At 49.5% G+C, this 25,786-nt stretch overlaps 1 long non-coding RNA gene across 1 annotated transcript; it reads right to left on the bottom strand.

Moving 5' to 3' along the window:
- Positions 1 to 590: 590 nt before the first annotated feature.
- Positions 591 to 25,786, bottom strand: LOC143830837 (uncharacterized). The gene is made up of 4 exons (XR_013228608.1): positions 25,646 to 25,786; positions 14,094 to 14,216; positions 8,187 to 8,299; positions 591 to 6,726 (listed from the first exon to the last, which is right to left on the bottom strand). It is a non-coding gene; the product is annotated as an uncharacterized LOC143830837 (long non-coding RNA).

The raw sequence follows: 25,786 nt of genomic DNA on the forward strand, positions 1-25,786 counted from the left end.
TGGGTTGGCTATTAAAGTCTCCTTGCAAAAATCACCACACCAAGAAATCCACATGAAATAGAATCACAGAATCTTAGAATCATAGAGTTGGAAGGGGCCATACAGGCCATCTAGTCCAACCCCCTACTCAACGCAGGATCAGCCCAAAGCATCCTAAAGCATCCAAGAAAAGTGTGTGTCCAACCTTTGCTTGAAGACTGCCAGTGAATAGTTGTGACTGAGCATTTTCCATGACACCAAACACAGGCTCGGTGTTTCTCATGAGCATAAAGAGACTTTTGTTCCGACGCATCACTCTGAGTGTGAGAATCTACCGTGTCCCTTTAAAGCAGGGGTAGTCAACCTGTGGGCCTCCAGATGTTTATGGACTACAATTCCCATGAGCCCCCTGCCAGTAAACGCTGGCAGGGGCTCATGGGAATTGTAGTCCATGAACATCTGGTGGACCACAGTTTGACTACCCCTGCTTTAAACGACTCCGCAATGGACATTTGCGACCGGAAGCCAACCAGGGCCTTTTGATCCAACCAATAAAACTCACATTATGGATCCATCATGAGATACTTAAATCACTAATGAAAGCATTCGTGTTTCAATAGAAATAGAACTTTATTAGTAAGACCATGCACATATACATAAATTTATATATATTTGTATATATTTTAAAATACATCTATTTCTTTTTTTCTACCGTTCACTTAAAAAAAGAAAATCCATAAAAACCTTTCAGGTAGGTCTCAAATAGGTCCAGATTTTGCTGCTGATTGTACAACAAGCAAACGGTCACTTCCATCGAGTAGCGTCAAACCTCCTAAGTACCAGAACTTTTCAATGTGAGCCTACGCATTCCCAATAATAGCTGATCTTTCTTTAATGCATTATTAATACTGTCTACCAGGGCTGCAGCTTTGAATGGATTTCGTGATGCGATGAACTGAACAAAGGTTTCAAAACAAAATTTCCACTTCACAAAAATCTCACTTCACAGTTTCTCTGTAGTGTTATTTTTCTTCACATGTCCCTTTACTGCTTCACTTTCTTTCTTTTTTTTTAGCTTTTCTGTATGTGTTTTGCTCCCTCTACTGGTCACTTCATTATTACATCGCTGTATCTTCAGGATAAAGTGCAAGAGAGACAGTCATATAATATCAAAGTGACCACTAGAGGGAACGGAATGCATACAGAAAAGGGGAAAGACCAATATGGGTACACAAGGGACAAAAATAAGGCTGCAGAAAAGTCCAGACTCACATATAAAACCAGCTAGAATTTATTCTTGATATGCCCTGAGCGAAAGAGAGTGAAGAACCCCCGTAGTTTCTGTGGGCATCTCTCTCCACCGATGCTATTAGGTACCACTGACTTCTCACCAGAAGATCCCCCAACTTCCAGAACTCCAACACCAACTTCACAAACAGGCATGAAACTTCTTTATACCTATCCAGACTGTGAGTTTATCATATCTTCTCTGACTGGCTGCATCTCTCCAGGATCTCAAGTAGAGGTCTTTCACATCCACTAAGTGAGCCATTTAAGAGGAGATGTCAGGGATTGAACCTGGGACCTTCTGCATGCCAAGCAGATGCTCTGCCATTGAACCATGGCCCCTCCCCAGCAATAAATATCTGTTCCTCTTCATAATTTGCTAAGGGGTAAGTGGGCGGGGCCAGTCCTGGTGAGGGGCCAATCGGAAGGTGCTTTGCGCGTTCTGATTGGCCCCTCACCCGGATGGACAGCAGTCATGGTGGGGGTGGTTTCCCTGCGGGCCTCCAAGCAGGCCCGCCGGGAAGCCTGGGCCTTGGCGGGGAGGGGGGCGGGCGGCGGTGGCTTCCCCCTGGGTGGCAGGGAGGGGGGGCGGCAGGGGACCCCGTGCCACCGGGCGCAGGGTATGAGGGGCCCTTCAAAACCTGTCCTTAGGGATGGGCTTTGATCTACTAAATATATAAAGATGCTGAATAACATGTCAGACCATTGGTCCATCTGGCTTAGTAAGGTCAACTCTGACTGGCAGTGATTTTCCAGTCTTTCTGGGTCACTTGCTACCAAAAAGCATTTCTCCGAAAGATGAGATTGAACCCGGGAAGAAGGGTTTTTATACCCTGATTTTTCACTAGCTGGTGAGTCCCAGAACAACTCGCAAGCACCTTTCCCTTCCTCTCCCCGCCACAGACATTCTGTGAGGTAGGTGAAGCCGAGAGAGCGAGAACAGTTCTATGAGACCCGTGACTAGCCCAAGGTCACCCAGCAGCCCTCCTGGGGAGGAAGACTGGGGAATCTAACCAGGGTCTCGCCACTTTGAACCACCACACCACGCTGGCAGAGGATGACAGAACTGCTGGTGCCAAATTCTAGATTGAAATGGGATAGAATCATAGAATCATAGAGTTGGAAGGGTCCATGCAGGTCATCTAGTCCAACCCCCTGCTCAACGCAGGATCAGCCCAAAGCATCCCAAAGCATCCAAGAAAAGTGTGTATCCAACCTTTGCTTGAAGACTGCCAGTGAGGGGGAGCTCACCACCTCCTTAGGCAGCCTATTCCACTGCTGAACTACTCTGAATGTGAAAATTTTCCCCCTGATATCTAGCCTATATTGTTGTACTTGTAGTTTAAACCCATTACTACGCGTCCTTTCCTCTGCAGCCAACGGGAACAGCATCCTGCCCTCCTCAGTTTGATCTCAGTTTGCATAACCAGCCTTCCCAAGTGGGAGCGTCAGCATTCCATTATATGTTCAGCCAAAATAATCAAGGGGTGGATCATTTAGATGCACCCTATCAAGTAATGTTCACACACGCACAATGACCTTTCAATACGATCGGGGACTCAACTGGCTTATGTGCAACTGCTCCTGATCCACAGCTTTCTGTACTGGGCTCTTGAGTTATTTTTTGACAAATCAAATCAAATGAAGGTAAATGTCATCCCTTTTCATCCCTAACAGCAAAGATCTCCACCTGCTCTCCTCACTTCCCATGCATCGTTTTCTCCTTTTCCAGGGTCTATTCCACAAACAATGGTGAATGGATTTTCAATAGAAGTAGATTTTCCCATTCTGCACAGGAAAATCCAGCTGCAAAAGGACGTTAAAAGTGCATTATCCTACATGTGCAGAATAAGCCCTGGTTATACTTCCTAAACCAATGAATGTTATTGATTTGAATTTCTAGACTGCCCTCTCTGCCGAGGTGGACTCATTCGTGCCTGAGCCAACAAGGGGGATTGGCATGGGGAATCAAGATCTTGCCCACATATCTGGGTGCCTACCCTCACTGGCCTCATGACACTCACAGGAGTCTCACTGAACTGGCTATGTCATAGAATCCTAGAGTCAGAAGGGACCTCCTGGGTCATCTAGTCCAACCCCCTGCACTATGCAGGACACTCACCACCCTCTCGCTCATCCACTGTCACCTGCCACCCCCTTGAACCTTCACAGAATCAGCCTCTCCCTCAGATGGCTCTCCAGCCTCTGTTTTAAAATCTCCAAAGATGGAGGACCCACCACCTCCTGAGGAAGCCTGTTCCACTGAGGGACTGCTCTAACTGTCAAGAACTTTTTCCGGATGTTGAGACGGAATTGAGAATCATAGAATCCTAGAGTTGGAAGGGATTTCCTGGGTCATCTAGTCCAACCCCCTGCACTATGCTGGACACTCACAACCCTTTCGCTCATCCACTGTCACCTGCCAACCCCTTGAGCCTTCACAGAATCAGCCTCTCCATCAGATGGCTCTCCAGCCTCTGTTTAAAAATCTCCAAAGATGGAGAACCCACCACCTCCTGAGGAAGCCTGTTCCACTGAGGAACCGCTCTAACTGTCAGGAACTTAGAATAATAGAACCATAGAATCCTAGAGTTGGAAAGGACCTTTAGGGTCAACTAGTCCAACCCCCTGCTCAATGCAGGAACTCACAACTACTTGCCTACCCACAGTGACCCCAATTTCATGCCCAAGTGATCACTTCACCAGAAATCTCCAGAATCCAGCCTGGCCTGGAGGAAATTCACCCACCATCCCACATTGGCGATCAGTAATTCCCTGGTTGAACAAGAAAGGGCCACAGGAGACAAACCCTGGCATATCCCTTCCTGCCTACCCACTCCCAATCTGCCTCAGTCCATAAAATCAGCTTTTCTGTCAAAAATGTCCATGGTCTTTTCATATTTAGGAACACTATTTGCCAGGCTTGCAAAAGAATGCTGTACCCCTTTCTTTATAGATTAGAGGTCACCTTGATAAAAAAAATAATCCGGTCAATAAAGCTGAACCCCCCTAAGAACATTCCCCTGTCCTATCTGGATCCTAACAATTTGAATGGATCTGCCTAGGATTGCCCTTACACGCCAGTTTTATTAGACATGGACAGGGCAATGGGAAATAGACCCCCTTTGCTGCAAACTAACATTGAGGGGTGTCATACGGGGAATGAGCTATCAGGGTGTCCTTCTGCCGTCGGTCAAACTAAAATGTAGCCGGAGCCGCAGAAGGGCAGAAGGCAACTCTAGCATGGTCAGGCAAAAGAAATGTGCAGGTGGATTTTTTTCGATCTATACAATACCTCAGCAGAAACTTTGCCAAGTCAAAGGGCATATCCACACTACAGACAAACTGGTTTCATGGTCATTCCCATTTGCTTGCTTGCTTGCTTGCTTGCTTGCTTGCTTGATTGATTGATTGATTGATTATTTTTTTTAGCCCACCAGGCCTGCAAACAGCTCACGGCGGGTTACCAACCGTTATTCCCCAATAAAAACCCATTAAAACCCCAAACCAATCAAATATCCAGTGGCAAAAATCCATTGCTCCCCACCCAACAAGATGGTACCCTCCATCTCAGGGTGAGAGGTATAGCCCAATGACCTGGCTCAACCTGGGGGCAGCCTGGTGGGGTGGCCACGATCTTACTTGCCCCGGCCTCAACCAAAGACCTGGCAGAAGAGCTCCATTTTGCAGGCCCTATAGCTCCATCAGGGCCCTTAGCTCTCCAGGGAGCTCCTTCCACCAAGTCAGGGCCAGGACAGAAAAGGCCCTGGCCTGGGTTGAGGCCGGGCCAAGTTTCCCACAAGAATCTTGAGAACTGTAGTTCAGGGAAAGAGGACAGAGCTTCAATCGAGAAATCACAATGCCTTAGCAAACTACAGTTCCCAGGATTCTTTGGGTCAAGTGCTATTAAACCAGCCTTCATTGGCAGTATAGCCAGAGATAAAGCACATTCCTTGGAGCTTCATGTTCTTTCATTGTCCTTCTTCTCTTTGGCATTTCCAGAACATAACTTTGGCCGCTAGAGAATTTCTCCCCGAGGTTTGCCAATCGCCGAACTGCTTCCTTCCGGGGTCAAGCCAGAGGATAATTCAAATAAACGTCACAAACTCCCAGCGGGATGCGCGACACAACAGCCAAAAATGCAAGCCAAATCAAGGACGCTCGCCTAATGCCAGATTCACCAAATGGAGCAGATCTGCTTTCCCGAAATCATACATGCATGCACGCGCACACACACACGGAGCCACACACAATTACCTGACAAAGCATTAATACTGACCATGTATTGCGCCTGTAGCTCAGCAGTCCGATCAACACATCCGGAACCCGAAAGGATTTAAATCAAGCTATAAAAGCAGCCGTAGCCCGACGAAGGGGTCTCTTCCGCCCTCCAACAGGACACGGCTTCCCTAACAAATCTGGTAACGGACCAAAAAGGGAAACGAAACTTGAAGGGCAAAGGGGGGTGAGCGAATCTCTGCATCCCCCCCCCCTCGGAACATCTAACGCTGCCGAACATCCAAAAGCCAAAGAAATTTTTTAAAAAACGAATTATCAACAGATCGATTCCGTTTCGCGGAGCAGAACTCTTTGCTGCCGAAGAATTCGGTAAAGAAAGCAAATTTCTCGACCCTTCCTGGGAAGGAGCTCCCTTTTCCCTCCTGACCAAAACCTCACGAGCAATTCTTCCTCTTGACTTTCTATTGACTCTCTCGTTTGAAAAGGATAATCAGGTCAAGATGCCGACGTTCGTTCAAATATATACAGACAGAGAACTGGGGGGCGGGGGACGACCAGGGACCATTGCACACAAGGCCGCTGTTCTCCTGCGAAATCTTTCCTATTGCACCAATTTTGTTTTGGACCACGTTCCTCCTGCAGTGAAGCAGCCTCCCCAAGGACCAAATCCTATTCCCAACACATTCCCCCAGCATTCGGGCTGCAGGGGACCCACAGCTTTGATAACTCCCCTACTTCCAAAACTAGCTTTTTGGCAGAACTGGCTACGGAGCCTTCTCGGACATCCGGAGACAAAAACAAACCACAGCTCCGGGAGGGGTGAGGGAAGTTGGGGGGGCAGCTACCTCACTTCATTTTATAAATCAGCAACGGTGGATTCTGCTCCAGATGACCGCTTGAGTAGCCCATGCCGTAAAGAGCATCCGGTGTCGGATAAGGCACAATATGAAAGGAGTGGAGCTCTTCGTAATAAAGGGATTGCGCGCGGCATTCTTGCACCATGACTTTCAGCCGTTTTCGCGTATCGGAGAAGGCAGTCCTGCAGCACGGGGATCCCTTGAAGTATTCATAGCGTTCCCGCTCCGTTTCCAGGTGGATCTTTCGCAGCAGGTTGTTGATCAACACCGACCGGCGGAGGTAGGCCTCGGGATCGTCGAGGAACCGAAGCTTCTGCAGAGATAGTTTCAGAATACAAGTTCGGTCTTCGGGTAATATCAGGTGCTAAAGTGGTAAAAACACAAGAGGCATTAGCGCTGGGACAACGGGGAGAGCTCGGTTTAACAGAGACTCATGCTGGGTAGACAGGAGAGGTAGAAGAAGAAGAGTTGGTTCTTATATGCCGCTTTTCTCTACCCGGAGGAATCTCAAAGCAGTTTACAGTCGCCTTCCCTTTCCTCTCCCCACAACAGACACCATGTGAGGGAGGGGAGGCTGAGAGAGCCCTGAAATTACTGAAGAAGAAGAAGACGGTTCTTATATGCCGCTTTTCTCTACCCGGAGGAGTCTCAAAGTGGCTTATATTTGTCTTCCCTTTCCTCTCCCCACAACAGACACCCTGTGAGGGAGGTGAGACTGAGAGAGCCCTGAAATTACTGAAGAAGAAGAAGAGTTGGTTCTTATATGCCGCTTTTCTCTACCCGAAGGAGTCTCAAAGCGGCTTACATTCGCCTTCCCTTTCCTCTCCCCACAACAGACCCCTGTGAAGGAGGTGAGACTGAGAGAGCCCTGAAATTACTGAAGAAGAAGAAGAGTTGGTTCTTATATGCCGCTTTTCTCTACCCGAAGGAGGCTCAAAGCGGCTTACAATTGCCATCCCTTTCCTCTCCCCACAACACACCCTGTGAGGGAGGGGAGGCTGAGAGAGCCCTGATATCACTGAAGAAGAAAAGGAGTTGGTTCTTATATGCCACTTTTCTCTACCCGGAGGAGTCTCAAAGTGGCTTATATTTGTCTTCCCTTTCCTCTCCCCACAACAGACACCCTGTGAGGGAGGGGAAGCTGAGAGAGCCCTGATATTAGTGAAGAAGAAGAAGACTTGGCTCTTATATACCGCTTTTCTCTACCCAAAGGAGGCTCAAAGTGGCTTACAATCCCCTTCCCTTTCCTCTCCCCACAACATACACCCAGCCTAAACAGACCAAGGTCCCTCTGAGATTTTTTTACATGAATTTATTGAAATATCACGAAGTAGATACTTAGAAGTAGAAGTAGACAACAAATTATCTGAGATTTGTTGTCTACTTCTACATAAAACCATTTCAAAGGGGTGGCAGGTGACAGTGGGTGAGTGATAGGGTTGGGAGTGTCCTGCATAGTGCAGGGGGTTGGACTAGATGACCCAGGAGGTCCCTTCCAACTCTATGATTCTATGATTCTAAATTCCGTCTAAACATCCGGAAGAAGTTCCTGACAGTTAGAGTCGTCCCTCAGAGGAACAGGCTTCCTCGGGAGGTGGTGGGTTCTCCATTTTTACAGATTTTTAAACAGAGGCTGGAGAGCCATCTGACGGAGAGGCTGATTCTGTGAAGGTTCAAGGGGGTGGTAGGTGACAGTGGATGAGCGAGAGGGTGATGAGTGTCCTGCATAGTGCAGGAGGTTGGACTAGATGACCCAGGAGGTCCCTTCCAACTCTATGCTTCTATGATTTCCGTTTCCCCTCTTCAGTCTCGAAACACACTCACTTTTGGAAAATACCCCTGGTAATCTTGATGTAAATCTCCTTCTTCTGCATATTTCCTCTTAAAATAGGCTACTTTCGACGTTGTTAAAGTGTTTGTTGCTACTCAGCTTGGATCTGTTGGGAGACAAGGAGAAACTTCCGTTATTGCTGCAAGCACATTTGGCAAACTCAGCTTGTTTTGTAAGCTGCCTGTTTGATTACTACGATGGACCTATCTTTAAACAAAAATTAAAGCGAGGAACAGTGAGGAGCCAGACTGAAGAAGAGCTAAAAGGAACCTTTGCATTCCAAGAGAGCAGGCTTATGAGTGCCACTGCATGGAGGAAGAATCCGGAGTTTAGTTGGAGTTTAGATGGAGGTGGATGATCTCATCGCCACTGTAGATTTTTGAGATCAGTTTTCAATTTCGACAGTAGGGGGCGGTATCGCCACATTAAAAACCCAACCAAAGAGAAGTAGCTCATTGAAGAAACGCATCTCTCTGAGTCTTCTTCGCACCTTTTAAAAACATGTTTAAATATTTAGGGTTAAATGATTCTGACGATCATTCCCTAGATAGTATTGCTTTTCTTCCTTGTTCATCAAAAGGCTCTTGAAATGTTGGCAGCCAAGAGAAGTCAGACATAACAACCCAAGAAGAGACCAGCTGGATCCAACCGGCAGCCCGTCTAGTCCAGCCTCCTGTCTCACACAGGGGCCAGCCAGTTCCTCTGAAGGGCCAGCAACAGGGCAGAGAGGCCGAGGCCTTCCTAAGGACATCAGGAGAGCCCTGCTGGATCAGACCAGGGGTCCATCCAGTCCAGCCTCCTGTATCTCACAGGGGCCAGCCAGTTCCTCTGGAGGGCCAGCAACAGGGCAGAGAGGCCGAGGCCTTCCTAAGGACATCAGGAGAGCCCTGCTGGGTCAGACCAGGGGTCCATCCAGTCCAGCCTCCTGTCTCACACAGGGGCCAACCAGTTAATATGGAGACCCAACAACAAGACATAAATGCTGAGACCTTCCCCTGATGCTCCCTCCTGGCTCTGGGATCCAGAGGATGAGTGCCTCTGTATGTGGAGGTTCCCATCCATCACCATGGCTAGGAGGCATTGATAGACTACATGTATCCCTCTAATCCCCTTTGAAAGCTGTTTATTCCTGCACACATGAGCTTTACACTGAATCAGACCCATGGTTCATCCAAGTCAGTATTGTCTACTCTGACTGGCAGCTGCTCCCTGGGGCAGCCTTTCTCATTACTGTTGAGAACCCCCTGAAACAGTCTTCAGGCTTCGAGGAACCCCAGAAGTGGCACAATTATGCAGAATATGGTTGGGAAGCAGAGCTGTGGACACGCCCACCCGGGGCCCCTCCCCACCTCCTCCAGGCCCATTCTTGGCCATTTTGGGAGTGGGGGGGCAGGTCAGCATGACCATATATGGGCACATCACCCGATAAACGTTTAAATAAATAAATATATAAAATTTACTCCCGCCCATTCGGGAAGCCCTCCCAAGTCTGTCAAGAAGCCCAAAGATGTCATGAAATCCTGGTTGAGAAAGCCAGCCCTGAGGTCTCTTTCACACCTGGCCATTTTGCTGGCCCTACTTGAGCCACAGCCCCGCCCCAAGCCAGCTGCCCCCCAGAGCTCAGGTAGGAACCATCGACTCTCCTCCGTTTGGAAAGGGCATCGTTACGCTAGTTCACAACCCGGAACGGGAGCTCTCCCAAGCATTTTTCACGCATTAAAAAAGAGGCCTTGGAGAGTGCCCGCCTCCCCCATTTTCCAAAACAGCCATGGCAAGGGTGACATTGTGGGATATAGAGCAGCGTTCTGGGCAGCCTGAATTCTTGGCTTCTTGACCAAAGTGAAATCTGGACTTGAAAAGTGCCATGAAGGATCTGTGGGCAGCCCTCTCTGCCCTTTCAGTTTTCCTTAGCTGCAACATTTCTCTTTGGGCACAAAAGAAAGAGAGGAGGAGGAGGAGGAGGAGTTGGTTTTTACACCTCGCTTTTCACTGCCCGAAGGAGTCTCAATCGCCTTCCCTCCCTCTCCACGCAGCAGGCACCCTGGGAGGTAGGTGAGGCTGAGTGAGCTCTGACAGGACTGCTCAGAAAGAGCAGCACTATCAGGACTGTGAGTAGTTCAAGGCCACCCAGCTGGCTGCCTGTGGAGGAGCATTAATTTTGCTAGTACAACTGGCACATGAAATTGTTTTGCTGCGTCGTGGACTTCAAAGGAGGTTGCACTGGGGTCTCCAGCTGTTGTCCAGTCTAGGAACCAACTGGATTCAGAGCTACTTTGGAAGGAAGCTCTTTGCTCTCCAACCTGGGCCTGTTCTGCACACAATAGATAATGCACTTTCAATGCACTTTCAAAGTAGATCTTCCTGTTCTGCACAGGAAAAGCCAGCTGCCAAAGCACATTGAAAGTGCATTATCCTATGTGTGCAGAGTAGGCCCAGGTCTCCTCCGGCCGCTGCCCCCCCTTGGAGGAGGACTCCGAAACCGTTTTAATCTAATTGCGTCGGCAGGCCTGTCAAGGGTTGGAGAAGCTTTTTCTCAAGGGTGGGGTACACTGAAGTGGCTTTTAAAAAAACAGTAAGGAAAGGAAAGGACAGGCCAATTCAATTAATGCTTGGCCTGGTTTCCTAAATGATTGGCACGCAAAATAGACAATCCCTTGCCAAATGTTTTAATATAAATTATGGTTTTGAAATTTTAAGATCTGTGATTGATGTGACCTGCCCTGAGCCTTGTGGGAAAGACAGGGAAGAAAAATAAAGATTGTTATTATTACTATTAATATTGTTGTTGTTGATGTTATTCGGTCTGTTATGTTTCAGAAGCTTGGGATTCCAGAGATCGTTGATTGACTGATTTGAAAATGTATTAGCCACCTTTCTTCCTCAGGGAACTAAGGCTGTTTGCAATATCAACAAATAGAAATATATTATTAAAAACCACCGTTGATTTCTGGTTTCCATTCTTGAGCGTCTCTCAAGAAAACAGGGAAAACAGCCTAACATGATGTAATACACAAGACTGGTCCTGGGAAGAGTTGGGTCTGGGCGGGGGCCATGGCTCTGCTTGGCATGCAGAAGGTCCCATGTTCAATCCCGGCCATCTCCAGTTAGAAAAGACCAGGCAGGAGGGGATGTGGAAGATCTCTATCTGAAGCACCCTATACTGCCCTCAGACTAAGGCAGCTATATATCTCCATCCTACTGGTAAATTTCCTGAATGACGTTGAGACAGTCGTTCTCCTGTGGCCTAGCCTACCTCACAGGGCTGTTTTGTAGATGAAAGGAGGGGAGGAAGAAATCTGAGGTTCTTGGAAGGAGAATAGGACAAAAATAGACTTTTTACAATACTTGTATACTGCTCTTCCCTGATGGGTCAGGGCAATTTACACCAGAGATGTACACTACGCCAAGGCATCACGGTGAGGGCCGGTATACAAATTGAATGAATAAATAAGTAAAACATCAGCACAAAGAACCAGAACATTGCACAATTAAACACTGGAAATAAATTCAAAACCATTTGAATGCCACTGCTCACTTCGTCAGATACAGCGAGAATGGGTCTATCAGTCCTTATATCACAAAGTTGGATTTCCATGATGGATTTCTATTCTGTATGGCTAAATGTTGCCTTCTAAGGAGACAGATCAAGGCAGATAGCTGGGACCGATGATGCAGGCTGCTGCCCCTTTCTTGTGGTGAGGCCGCATGTCCCAGTGCTTCCGTGTAACAATGGTCCTCCCCAGAGTTGTGTGTGTGCACACACAACTGCAGGGCAGGAAGGTCCTGCTGTGCCTCAGCGGTGGCGGGCAGCAGGGCCAGGGGGCAGGGGGGGTTCACTGCTCAAAGGTGAAACAACAGCACAAACCTATCCCACCATCGTGGGAGTGGAAAAAATGCCCAGTTCAGTGCTGCAGTACTGTGAAGCACTGGGAAACAGGACTGTGAAGCACTGGTACGCCGTAGGCAGAGGGAGGAGCCTGAAAGGACCCAGCCTGGCATAGCTGCTGATGGCGCCCACATTACCAAAGGGAATGCTGAAAAATCAATGTTCCCTTAGCATGGGCATCGGAGACCCTAAAATGGGCCAGGAGAGGGCCAGGCCAGAAGTGATGTCATGCATAAGCAGTAATTTGTCCCACTATCACATAGGAACTAGCATGGTCTTTTTCCCCCATGCATGGTCTCCCCCCCCCCCCCCTGTTAGTCTGTTTGGAGCAGCAGAGAAAAGCAAGAGTCCAAGAGCGCCTGAAAGACTACCAAAGTTTTTGGCAGGTGAGGAGCTTTCATGAGTCAGAGCTCTGTTCTTCAGATATGGCAGGAATGCCAATCCATCTGCCCTTATATCTCAGAGAGTGGAGTTATTTCAGATGCCCAATGACAATAGCAGGGAAATGACCATAGAAGGTGAATGACAAACAGGAGGTATGATTCAATTAGGTGTGATAGGCAGAGAGGTAGTAAGTATGGAGAAATTAGCATTCGTAATGAGAGAGGAAACCTAGGTCTTTATTCAGTCCAGGAGGATGCACTGTCCTAAGTTTCATTATCAGGGACGATTCAGCAGTCCCTCATTCCAATTGAAATCCCTTTCTAAGAAAACTGTGACTCTTAGATTGGCAACTGAAGGTCCTAGAAGGTTAAAACATTCCCCCACTCGGTTTTGAATGTTGAGGCTTCTGATGTCAGACTTAAGTCTGTTTATTCTTTGCTGTAAGGACTGGCCTGTTTGTCTAACATAGAGAGGAAGGGCGTGGCTGAATCCATTCTATAAGGGCAGACAGACTCCCATTCTAGCTGTATCTGCAGAAGTGAGCTGTGACTCACAAAAGCTCCTCCCCTACCACAAATTTTGTTAGCCTTTCAGGTGATGGTACTGCTTAACTCTGCTCTGGTTCGGCCTCACTTGGAGTACTGTGTTCACTTTTGGGCAGTTGAAGAGGGATATAGACAAACAGTTGAAGAGGGATATAGACAAACAGAGGAGGGCCACAAAGCTGGTGAGGGGTTTGGAGACCAAGACATATGAGGAAAGGTTGGGGGAGCTTGGTCTGTTTAGCCTGGAGAGGAGACGACTAAGAGGGGGTCTGATCACCATCTTCAAGTATTTAAAAGGCTGCCATGTAGAGGATGGAGCAGAGTTGTTCTCTCTGGCCCCAGAGGGACGGACCAGAACCAATAGTATGAAATTAATTCAAAAGAAATTCCATCTAAATACCCGGAAGAAGTTCCTTACAGTCAGTGCGGCTTCCTCGGGAGGTGGTGGGTTCACCATCTTTGGAGATTTTTAAGCAAAGGCTGGATATCCATCTGAGGGAGACGCTGATTCTGTGAAAGCTTAAGGGTATGGCAGGTGACAGTGGATGAGCGAGAGGGTTGGAAGTGTCCTGCATAGTGCAGAGGGTTGGACTAGATGACCCAAGAGGTCCCTTCCAACTCTATGATTCTAGGTGCTTCTGGATTCTTGCCCTTTTCCAGCCTGAAGAAGGGAGCCGTGACTCACGAGAGCACCTGCCTTTCTTCTCAGACCTCTGCTCAGTCAGAGAGGAAGGTTGAGAAAACAGACAGGTAGTTCAGCAGGTCGTGCAGCGGGAGAGCCAAGCGGGAAGAAGCGGTCTTCAATGATCAACCTCTGTTCCGCCCACCGGTTGCTTAGAGTGAGGAGCTAGGCCGTCCTATTGGCTCTTTGACTTAACCCCTGTGGAGAGTTGCAGTACAGCCTATGACCATCTCCCGTGGGGGCGCTAGACTGCTGAAAACAGTCCAACAGCTCTACCCATCCTCAAGCGACAGCTCAAAACATCTCCTGGGGCCTGCTGCCAGCTTCATTCCACAGAGACCTCTGCCGATGTACAATTTTAGTGGCCCCTGTTCTTAGTGAAACGAAAGCAAATGAGTCGTACCTTGCAGCCCTGAGTCAGTCCACAAAGCGCCTCTCCTCAGCGTACTCAGCAGGCCTGGCAAGACTCTCCCTTTGTACGACCCCAGTTAGCATCGCTTCCTGCCCAGTTCTCCTGAACAGACACCTGTCAAAAGAGGGAGGAAGGAGGGGGAGAAAAGGACGTCACTTGGCAGCGCGACAAGTCAGCATTTCACAAATGAACTGGAGTATGGTGTCCAGATCACAGGAGGGGATGTTGCACTGAGGAACCTCTCTAACTGTCAGGAATTTCTTCCGGATGTTTAGATGGAATTTCTTCACGGGAGGTGATGCCACTTTACTCTGCTCTGGTTTGGCCTCACTTGGAGTACTGTGTTCACTTTTGGGCACCCCAATTGAAGAGGGATGTAGGCAAACTGGAGCAAAGGAGGGCAACAAAGATGGTGAGGGGTTTGGAGACCAAGACGTATGAGGAAAGGCTGGGGGAGCTTGGTCTGTTTAGCCTGGAGAGGAGATGACTGAGAGGGGATTTGATAACGATCTTCAAGTATTTAAAAGGCTGCCATGTAGAGGATGGAGCAGAGTTGTTCTCTCTTGCCCCAGACCAGAACGAATGGGATGAAATTAATGCAAAAGAAATTCCATCTAAACATCCGGAAGAGGTTCCTGACAGTTAGAGCGGTTCCTCAGTGGAACAGGCTTCCTCGGGAGGTGGTGGGTTCTCCATCTTTGGAGATTTTTAGACAGAGGCTGGATAGTCATCTGACGGAGAGGCTGATTCTGTGAAGGTTCAAGGGGGTGGCAGGTGACAGTGGATGAGCGAGAGGGTTGTGAGTGTCCTGCATAGTGCAGGGGGTTGGACTAGATAACTCAGGAGGTCCCTTCCAACTCTGTTATTCTATGATTCTCAGCCCCGTAGCCAAGATTCTTACATCACCCTGGAACAAACTTCTCGTTTCCTGGGCGGGAGGGGGGGGGGTCACCGTCGTGCCAACCCAGCCCAGCAATTTCTGGAAGCTGTCTGCTGTCCTGCAACCTTGACCTTGTTTATGGCGCTCCGGAGGAAATTGAAATGCTTCCCGTCCAAGGGTATTGAAATATCTCGGGGAAGGACAAAACTCATTTTCGGTCTGAGAGACGTCTGTAATTACAGCAGGAGGAACTCAATAAATCAGCCGGCCTTGACGGAGGCCGATGGGAAAGTTTCCAAGGATTCATTTTCTCTCTTGTCTGGGTGTAGGGGATTCTATCTGAAATGGCTGTCTTCTACAATTGAAACATGGCCTCTTTCCCGTAGGGGAAAGTCTAGCTGAAAGAATGGCTTGGGTCCAGACCAACTGGAGGAGTGGGGGAGATGATTTGGGGGTCAACTTGGTGACCCCTTCCCTTTCTAGGATTCTATGGTTCTAAACAGAATTCCTGCCCTGTCTTGGATGGCCTGGGGCCAGCCCAACCTTATCAGACCTAAGGAGCCAAGAACTTTCAGCCCCTAGAATCACAGAATCATAGAGTTGGAAAGGATCTTCAGAGTCATCTAGTCCAACCCCCTGCAGAATGCAACAGACTCGCAACCTGGTCAGTATATGGAGAAGAGACCCACAAGGAAGTTCTGGTTCGCTATGCAGAAGAAAGCAGCGACAAACCTCCTCTGAACCTCTCCTTCCTCGAAAACCCCCTGGGGTTGCCCAAAGTCAGCTGTGACTTGATGGGAGAAAAAAAAGTCCAGAGCGCTGGGACAGTTGCAGGGGCAGACCCCAGAGGAGCGTCTCACGTAGTCAAGCCCTCCGCTTAGCCACAGGCTGATTGTTCTCTCCTATCTTGGAACCCCGAGCGCATATGACCATAGTCCGCTACGGTGCGTGGAAGCGATGCAAATGAATGAGATTTGGGCTCGGTGTGCACACCCCCACCCTCCAAATCCAAATCACATCAACATTGTTTACAAGTCCTTGTTGATCTGAATGGCATCGCTTAAGTGTGGTTAGCGTAGCAGTCGGGGGTGGGTGGGGAGGGAACATCACATGCATAATTGATGCTAATTGCAGGGGGCACCGCTCCGCCAGAGCCCTTCCACGGCTCAACGTGGGAGTTCTCGACACTCTACTGGCTTGTTTTCAGCAGCTCTTCACTGACGCGCCCCAAGTCCAATGAGCACTCTCGGCTCGATTGCGTCTGAAGGCCTGCGTGTCACAACGCCACGCCAGATAACTCCAGCAGTTTTTCCCCCGCACACTTTGGATAATGTGTGCAGATCTTCCTGTGCGGAATAGGAAAATCTAATTTTAAAGTATATTTTCTTATTCTGCACAGGAAAATCCCACTGCAAAAGCAGGTTGAAAGTGCCTTATCCAATGAGTGCAAATGGGCCCAGGAGACCCTCTAGTCCCAGATTTGGCTTCCCGAAGTGGGGAGGGGCCGTGGCTCGGTGGTCGAGCATCTGCCGGGCGTCCAGAAGGTCCCAGGTTCTGTCCCTGGCGTCCTCATGTTTTTAATAAAAGAACCAGGAAGCAGAAGACGTTTAAGACTTCTGCTGAGACCCTGCTGCCAGTCTGAGCAGACAAGACCCAGCTCGATAGGTCAACTGTATCAGGCAGCCAGGAAAGGCTTAGAAAAAGAGAAAAGCTGGGTTTTGGTTTGTTTGTTATTTTGTACCCTGCTTTGTACTACCCGAAGGAGATTCAAAGCGGCTTACAAACGCCTCTACACAACAGACAGGTGGCTGTGTGTTTCCTGCATTCTGCAGGGGGTTGGACTAGATGACCCCACAGCTCTCTCTCGAGATGTTCAAGGACTACAGTTAGTACTAGCTCCTGCCAGAATGGCCAGCTGGCAGGGGCTCATGGGAATTATAGTCCAGGAACATCTGGAGAGCCACAGTTTGGCCACTCCTGCCCTAGAAATCCCTTCCAACTTCATGATTCTACAATTCTAAGAAGAGTTGTTGTTTTCCTGCACCCTGCTCATCCCTACCCGAAGAGCTTACAAACACCTCCCCACAACAGACACCCTGGGAGGCAGGTGGGGCTGAGAGAGCTCTGAGAGAACTGGGGGTGGCCCGGGTCATCCAGCTGACTGCATGTGGAGGAGGAGTCCAACCCAGTTCTCCAGATTAGAGGTCGCCACCAAACCATTGTCTCAGTGTCACTCCGAATTCTGTCAGAATTCTGGGGGGACATTGAAAGTGGAGTACACAGGGCCCTTTTGTGCCAATAATCAGTCTGGTGAGGAAAAGAAAAGAATGAAACCTCCTCCCCCCCCCCCCCACACACACACACACAATTTGAGACTGAGAGCCAGTTTGGTGTAGTGGTTAGGAGTGTGGACTTCTAATCTGGCATGCCGGGTTCGATTCTGCGCTCCCCCGCATGCAGCCAGCTGGGTGACCTTGGGCTCGCCACGGCACTGATAAAGCTGTTCTGACCGAGCAGGAAAATCAGGGCTCTCTCAGCCTCACCACCCTCACAGGGTGTCTGTTGTGGGGAGAGGAAAGGGAAGGCAAATGTAAGCCACTTTGAGACTCCTTTGGAGAGAGAAAAACAGCATATAAGAACCAACTCTTCTTCTTCTTCTTCTTCAGTAAATTCAGGGCTCCCTCAGCCTCACCTCCCTCACAGGTGTCTGTTGTGGGGAGAGGAAAGGGAAGGTGATTGTAAGCCACTTTGAGACTCCTTCAGGTAGAGAAAAGCAGCATATAAGAACCAACTCTTCTTCTTCAATAATATCAGGGCTCTCTCAGCCTCCCCTCCCTCACAGGGTGTCTGTTGTGGGGAGAGGAAAGGGAAGGCGACTCTCAGCTGCTTTGAGACTCCTTCGGGTAGAGAAAAGCGGCTTATAAGAACCAACTCTTCTTCTTCTTCTTCTAAGAGGGACGTTCAGCGCTAAGTGCTTGATCCAAGAGGAGGACTCTCTTCTCGCTATTCAATGCCCAGTATGCACATGGAGCCCTGATGGGAGAAATTATACACCCGTAAACCAGCATTGTTTGAGTTCAGCATTTCAAATTGGACAACAAGCAACCTCAGCGTGATGTGATAGTTTAGAGCAGCAGCCCCTACTCTGGAGAACCGGGTTAAGATTCCCCGTGCCTCCATATGCAGCCAGCTGCGTGGCCAGTCCCAGTTCTATTAGAGCTCTCTCAACCCCACCTATCTCACAGGGCGGAGGTAGGTGGGGAGAGGAAGAGCAGGCGATTCTATGCTGCTTTGAGACACATGAGGCTTGCTGGTGACCTTCGGCAAGTCCCAGTTCTCTCAGAGCTCTCTCAGCTCCACCTGCTTTCCAGGGTGTGTGTTGTGGGGAGAGGAAGGGAGGCAGTTCTATGCTGCTTTGAGACACATGAAGCCTGCTGATGACCTTGGGCCTGTCTCAGTTCTCTCAGAGCTCTCTGAATCCCACCTACCTCACAGGGCAATTGTAAGGTGCTTTGAGACTCCTTCGGGTAGTGAAAAGCAGGGTATAAAAACCTCCTCTGCCTTCATTTTGTGACTTCCTGCTTTCAATAGCCGATGTGCCACGGGACGTGGGATTGGACTGCCTTTGACAGCTTTCTGGCCGTGCCGACAGCCATTGAGAGATGGCGTGGAATGATCTTGCATCTTGGGCAGCGTCAGAAGGGAGGCCTGCCAAGAACAGAATCATCGGAAGAAGCCAAAAAAGCACTCTGAGTTTGTCCCGAAATCGAAACACGGCACCGGAAAAGCCTGACTCTACAAATGGGGGGGAATTATTACATTCAGATATTTTCAAAGATTTGTAAAGATGTCACTTGCGAGGCATGGCCTGATCTTGTCACAGCTGGAAGAAGAAGAGTTGGTTCTTATATGCCGCTTTTCCCTACCTGAAGGAGTCTCAAAGAGGCTTACAGTCGCCTTCCCTTTCCTCTCCCCACAACAGACACCCTGTGAGGGAGGTGAGGCTGAGGGAGCCCTGATATTACTGAAGGAGAAGAAGAGTTGGTTCTTATATGCTGCTTTTCTCTACCCGAAGGAGTCTCAAAGGGGCTTACATTCGCCTTCCCTTTCCTCTCCCCACCACAGAAACCCTGTGAGGGAGGTGAGGCTGAGGGAGCCCTGAGATTACTGAAGAAGAAGAAGAGTTGGTTCTTATATGCCGCTTTTCCCTAGCCGAAAGAGGCTCAAAGCGGCTTATAGTCGCCTTCCCATTCCTCTAAAAAGCCTCAGGACTTGGAAGGGAGACTACTGAAGGATTGTTTTTTATACCCTGCTTTTCACTACCCAAAGCCCCAAAGCGGCTTACAAACACCTTTCCCTGCCTTTCCCCCGGGAGTTCAGTGTGGCTGGGAGAGCTCTGTCAGAACGGCTCCACGACAGCAGCTCTAGCAGGACTATGACTGGCTCAAGGTCACCCAGCTGGCTGCACGTGGAGGAGGAGGGGGGAATCAAGCCTGGCTCTCCAGATTAGAGGCCGCTGCTCTCAACCGCTTCCCCACGCTGGCTGTCAGGAAGAAAAGCTCAGCAGAGGAAGGCCAGGGCAAGCCCCATTATGATATCGCCATAAACCAGCTGGGTCTAGACTGCATTTTACACGCACAGAATCGCTCATGGAGCTTGCAAGTGGAAGCCCGTCATGTGGCCCACCAAGGAAGTTGTGTGTGTGTGTGAGTGTGGACGAAGACAGGTAAGGGCAATAGTTCTGCGGTGCTTTCGGACGGCCCTCGATAGGGGTGGAATTTGAAAAGATAAAGAAAAATAAAAAGTACATGTTGCCAGTGGAATTGGATACACCCTTTTCTTGGATGCTTCAGGATGCTTAGGGCTGATCCTGCGTTGAGCAGGGGGTTGGACTAGATGGCCTGCATGGCCCCTTCCAACTCTATGATTCTATGATTCTATGGCCTGTATGGCCCCTCCCAACTCTATGATTCTATGATTCTATGATCCTGCATTGAGCAGGGGGTTGGACTAGATGGCCTGTATGGCCCCTTCCAACTCTATGATTCTATGATTCTATGAATTCCCAGAACAGTTCTGCGGAATTAATCTGTATTTCTAATCCCCGTATTACAGACGGAACGGCTGAGAGAGAGAGTGTGTGATTTTCCTCAGGCTGCCTGCTGTGCTCATAACCAGAGGAACTCCCAGACTCAAGAAGTCATGCTCTCAGTCGAAAGAAGAAGAGCTTGTGTGTATGGGGGGTGTTGTACACCACTTTATACTACCCAAAGGAGACCCAAAACGGCTTACAAATCCCTCCCGACAACAGACACCCTGTGGGGTGGGGCTGAGAATGCTCTGAGAGAACTGTGATCTTTCCCTTCCTCTCCCCACAACAGACACCCTGTGAGGGAGGTGAGGAGGAGAGGGCTCTGAGAGAACTGCTCTGCAAGAACAGACTGTGACTAGCCCAAGGTCACCCAGCTGGTCACATGCAGAATACTGAGGAATCAAAGCCCCATTAGAGGCTACCGCTCTTAACCACTACACCAAGCTGACTCTCACCATCTATGCTTTCTCCACACCGGACTTTTTGAACCTGCAGGTACCTCTTGAATTCTGAAATGGGAGGTGGGTGGGCGGTGATGCCAGATACAAAATCAGAGAAAGCCAAGGGCAAGGGATATGGACAGGAAATATTAAAAATGCATGGGAAAGAAAAGTCAGAGACAGACTAAAGCCAACCCTGTAGCCCCAGAGGTCACCCGAGTTCTATTTTAATCTCCACAGCCAATCAGTGAGAAGGCCTGCTGGGCCCCTCCCACTTGGTCCCACCCACTTGTCAGGCACCAGGGAAAGTGCTGGTGGGCACCATATTGGGACCCCTGCTCTACACAGTGTGCCTCATATACATGCACATAAATCAAAAGATCTGTGGTATCTACATGGTGCATAATGCACCAAGCACTAAGAAAATGCATAAAAACTCAACTCTGGGGTACACTCAACAAAGCTCCTGAAAAGAAATGTATAAAAAGAGTGCTGATTTTGCTTTATTTGGTGTATAATGTTACAATCAGCTTTCCCTTATTGTGGCCAAAAGGGCTTATAAATCTGGTGAAAGCCAGCATGTTGTCATGGTTAAGAGTTGCAGCATCATGTTGAACCGGGTTCGATTCACCACTCCTCCACATGCAGCCAGCTGGGTGACCTTGGGCCAGTCCCAGTCCTGTTAGAGCTGTTCTCACAGAGCAGTTCTGTCAGAGCTCTCTCCGCCCTGCCTACCCCACAGAGCGTCTGTTGTGGGGAGAAGAAAAGAAGGTGACTATAAGCTACTTCGAGACTCCTTTGTGTAGTGAAAGAAAAGGGGATAAAAATTTCTTTTTCTAGAGAACTGAGGGGCATGGGCATGTGTTTTAAGATGGAGTTTTCTCTCTATATATAAATATATATTGACAGTTGTTTCCTGTGGGCGGTGGCAGAAGCATTGTCACTACGGAACTTCAGCAGGGTTACTATGGTTACTTTTCAGAGTTTGGACAGCTCTGTGCTTCCTAGGCTGGGTGCAGATGGGCAGAGCGAGAACTAGTGATCCGGCCTCAGGGAGAGAGTGTCGTAGAGCCACCGGACTTATAGAGAGTCTTCTATCTTCCGTAATTCTTTATTCTTTATAATTTCTGGAGCCCCACAAGCTACATTTAGCTATAGTTAGTATGACCTTATACTCTGCCGAGAGATTCCTTTATAAAGTTGAAGTTGGCCCTTAAATATAAAAAACATTGAAAAAGCTGTAAGGCGAAACGCGTTGGGACTTGTGTGAAATTATAAAGTATAAAGAATTACTGAAGAGAGAAGACTCTATATAAGTCCATTTTTGGATATTTTATTGCCATATTGGTTCTCCAGTGCGTCTATATTTCTCTCTATTTGTTTCTTCACTGGGATTTCCCATTTCATTATTTTTGGTAGAGCCAGTGGGGCATGAATTGACTTAGAGGGGGAAAGAACCCCTTTCTGTTCTTTCTCTCCCTCTCTTCCGCCCCTTTCTGGTGGTGTGAAGTGACGGCAAGGTTTAGAATCCAGACCTTCTCCCACGCAAGGTAGTTGCCTGATTTTGAAGGATTTGGCTTGTTCAATGTCCGGAAATTTCCCGCCACGTTTATTTTAAGATTACCCTTGCCTTACACAGGCCTTTCCTAACGTTTTTACCATTGAAAAACCTCTGAAACGTTCTTCAGGCTTCGCGACATCCCCGAAGTGAAAGATTATGGCTGGGAAGCAGAGCTGGGGGCACGCCCACCTGAGGACCCCTCCCCTTCCCACTTCCTGGGGGGAGGGAATGGGCATATATAATCACATCACACAACAAATGTTTAACAACTTTTTAAAATACATTAAAAATTAACTCCCACCCATTCGGTAAACCATTAAGAAACCCCTGGGTTTCATGAAACCCTGGTGGAAAAAAAACCTGCCTTTCACATCTAAGAAAGTTAGAAGAAGAGTTAGTTTTTATACCCCACTTTTCACTGCCCAAAGGAGTCTCAAAGCGGCTGACAATCGCCTTCCTCCCTCTTCCCATAACAGACACCCTGGGAGGGAGGTGGGGCTGAGAGAGCACCACAGAGAACTGTACTATCAGAACTGTGACAAGCCCAAGGTCACCCAGGCTGGCTGCATGTGGAGGAGGAGCAAAGAATCAAATCCGGCTTGCCAGATGAGAAGCTGCTGATCTTAACCAACACCGTAGCGGGGAGATGTTTGAAAGCCAAGTCTCCTTTTGCCGAAGATCTCAGAAGGACGGCGTGAGATGGGGTTACCAACCTCCTGGATCGCTCCCAGAATTACCACCGATCACCAGGCTGCTCAGCAGTTTTGCTGGAGCAGAGAGTCCCTTTGGGAGGCTTTTCCCTCCCTCTCTTCTCCTCTCCCGCGGGGTGCAGAAGCCGAAGCCAGCATCTCAGGCCCCAAAGGAGAGAGCTCTTCTGGAGCTTCCGTGCAAGCAAACACCTGCCAGCAACCTGTGGGGAAAGACAGGTCTCTCCACCTGTCCAAAGAGGACCATTCGGAGAAGCCAGCTTGCCAGGCTCAGGTTGATAAAGGCCTGGATGGGGACAGATTCCAGGGTGGACAAGGACCTCCAGGGGGTACCGTGCCCTAGAGACCCCTCTCCGAAGCAGCCGTCGTCTCCAGGGGAACTGATCTGAGTGCTCTCACCCGGAGATAAGGATCCCTGCCGTTCTCATAAACTCCTGGGAAATATCGGGGAAGGAAAAGGAAATGCATCCGGGAGGGGTGCCCCTGATAGGTAGGGGGGGGGGGGTAGGATGGCCAGATCCAGGGATCTCAATGGGGTACCATGCCACAGAGCTCTCATTCCAGGGGATCCCCAGGCCCCACCTGGAGGCTGGCGTCCCTGAGTCCCCCCTCCCAAGCAGCCCTTTTCTCCAGGGGAACTGATCTCTGCAGTCTGAAGAGGAGCTGGAATTCCAGGGGATCCCCAGGCCCCACCTGGAGGCTGGCAACCCTGAGTCCCCCCTCCCAAGCAGGCCTTTCCTCCAGGGGAACTGATCTCTGCAGTCTGGAGAGGAGCTGTCATTCCAGGGGATCCCCAGGCCCCACCTGGAGGCTGGCATCCCTGAGTCCCTCCTCCCAAGCAGCCTTTTCCTCCAGGGGAACTGATCTCTGCAGTCTGGAGAGGAGCTGTCATTCCAGGGGATCCCCAGGCCCCACCTGGAGGCTGGCATCCCTGAGTCCCCCTCCCAAGCAGCCCTTTCCTCCAGGGGAACTGATCTCTGCAGTCTGGAGAGGAGCTGTCATTCCAGGCGATCCCCAGGCCCCACCTGGAGGCTGGCATCCCTGAGTCCCCCTCCCAAGCAGCCTTTTCCTCCAGGGGAACTGATCTCTGCAGTCTGGAGAGGAGCTGTCATTCCAGGCGATCCCCAGGCCCCACCTGGATTCTGGCATCCCTGAGTCCCCCTCCCAAGCAGCCCTTTCCTCCAGGGGAACTGATCTCTGCAGTCTGGAGAGGAGCTGTCATTCCAGGGGATCCCCAGGCCCCACCTGGAGGCTGGCATCCCTACCAGGAGGCGGAAATCCAGCTTGCCTGCTTCTTAGACCTGGCCCCAAGGGAGAGGAGGGAATCTGGGAGGTTACTCCATAGAAAGGCGCTCTGAGACTACCGATTTTTGGGGTTGGGGGGGTGCTGTGGCCCCAGGGTGAGAAGCCTGCTTTGAGACTAGAAGGACGTCTCAGAGATCTGCTCCAAGTTCCAAGCACAAGCAAAGAGAAAGATCCGGACTTTGCTCGGGTCTGGAAGGCTGCAGGATTCAGGAGGCAGCCCCCTGGGATAGACTCCGGCTTACTTCCGAGTAGACCCGCCGAGGCTGTTTTCTGCAGGTGTCTCTTTACACTCCTTCCCCCTCGCAACAGTTAGGGGGAAGAAGGAAAGAAGAGCTGCTTTTTTTTAAAACCTCGCTGTTCGCTGTCCAACCCCCTTTTCCCTTCCCCTCCCCACAACGGACGGCCTGCGAGGGAGGGGGCGCTCAGAGAGCCCCGAGAAAACGGCTCTGTGAGAACAGCTCTAAGAGAACGGTGACTTGGCAAAGCTCACCCAGCTGGCTGCAGGTGGAGGAGGAGAAGGGAATTCAATCCGGTTCTCTAGAGTCCGCACTCTTTCACCACTGCACCACGCTGCGCTCTGTGTATGCTCAGAAACAGCCTCCTTGTTCTCAACATTCCAGAGAAGAGTTATTTTGACCGAAAGGTGTGCGCCCTGCTTTCAGAGCACAACCCACCTAGACAGCTACTGCTAAGAGGGAATGAGAAAGGGAGAGAGAGAGATCTGTAGAGCCGGGGTAAAAATATTCTGTGCATGCTCAGAACTGCTCTCCCCCTTAGCACTGCTCCAAAGACCATCACTTTATAAGCACCAGAGAAAGGCAGCCGTGACTCATAAAAACCTGCGCTGGAATAAACCCATGTTCTTAGCCTGAGGTGTCAAGCACCTGTTTTTCCAGGCTTTGGACTGACTCCAGCAACGAAAATTCTTTTTTTCTGAAGACACAAAAGTAAACTCTGAGCTTAGAATCCTAGAGTTGGAAGGGGCCACACAGGCCATCTAGTCCAACCCCCTGCCCAACCAGGATCAGTCCTAAGCATCCTAAAGCATCCAAGAAAAGTGTGTATCCAACCTTTGCTTGAAGACTGCCAGTGAGGGGGAGCTCACCACCTCCTTGGGCAGCCTAATCCACTGCTGAACTATCTGACTGTGAAAATTTTTCCTGATATCTAACCTATATCGTTGTACTTGTAGTTTAAACCCATTACTGCGTGTCCTCTCCTCTGCAGCCAACAGAAACAGCATCCTGCCCTCCTCCAAGTGACAACCTTTCAAATACTTAAAGAGGGCTATCATGTCCCCTCTCAACCTCCTTTTCTCCAAGCTGAACATTCCCAAGTCCCTCAACCTATCTTCACAGGGCTTGGTCCCTTGGCCCCAGATCATCTTCATCGCTCTCCTCTGTACCCTTTCAATTTTATCCACGTCCTTCTTGAAGTGAGCTTCCGGAGTGCAAACCACCCGCACTTCTCACTTTAAAAAATAAGCGCCATAAACCACCTCTGCTCCAGACCAGAGGGAAATAAACATAATAAAAGGCCCCCCTGTGCTTTTGCCTACCTTCGGTTTGGTGGTCAAAGTGCACATGCCCGAGGGACGGCGGCGAGGGTTCTCCGCGTTCCGCTCCCTTCCCCAACCTCCAGAGGTGCTGACAGCCGACCCAGCCTCTGCAAGTCCCTCTAGTCACTGGTGAGAGCATCG

The sequence above is a fragment of the Paroedura picta genome, chromosome 2 (assembly GCF_049243985.1).
Source record: "Paroedura picta isolate Pp20150507F chromosome 2, Ppicta_v3.0, whole genome shotgun sequence".
NCBI classification, from domain to species: domain Eukaryota; kingdom Metazoa; phylum Chordata; class Lepidosauria; order Squamata; family Gekkonidae; genus Paroedura; species Paroedura picta.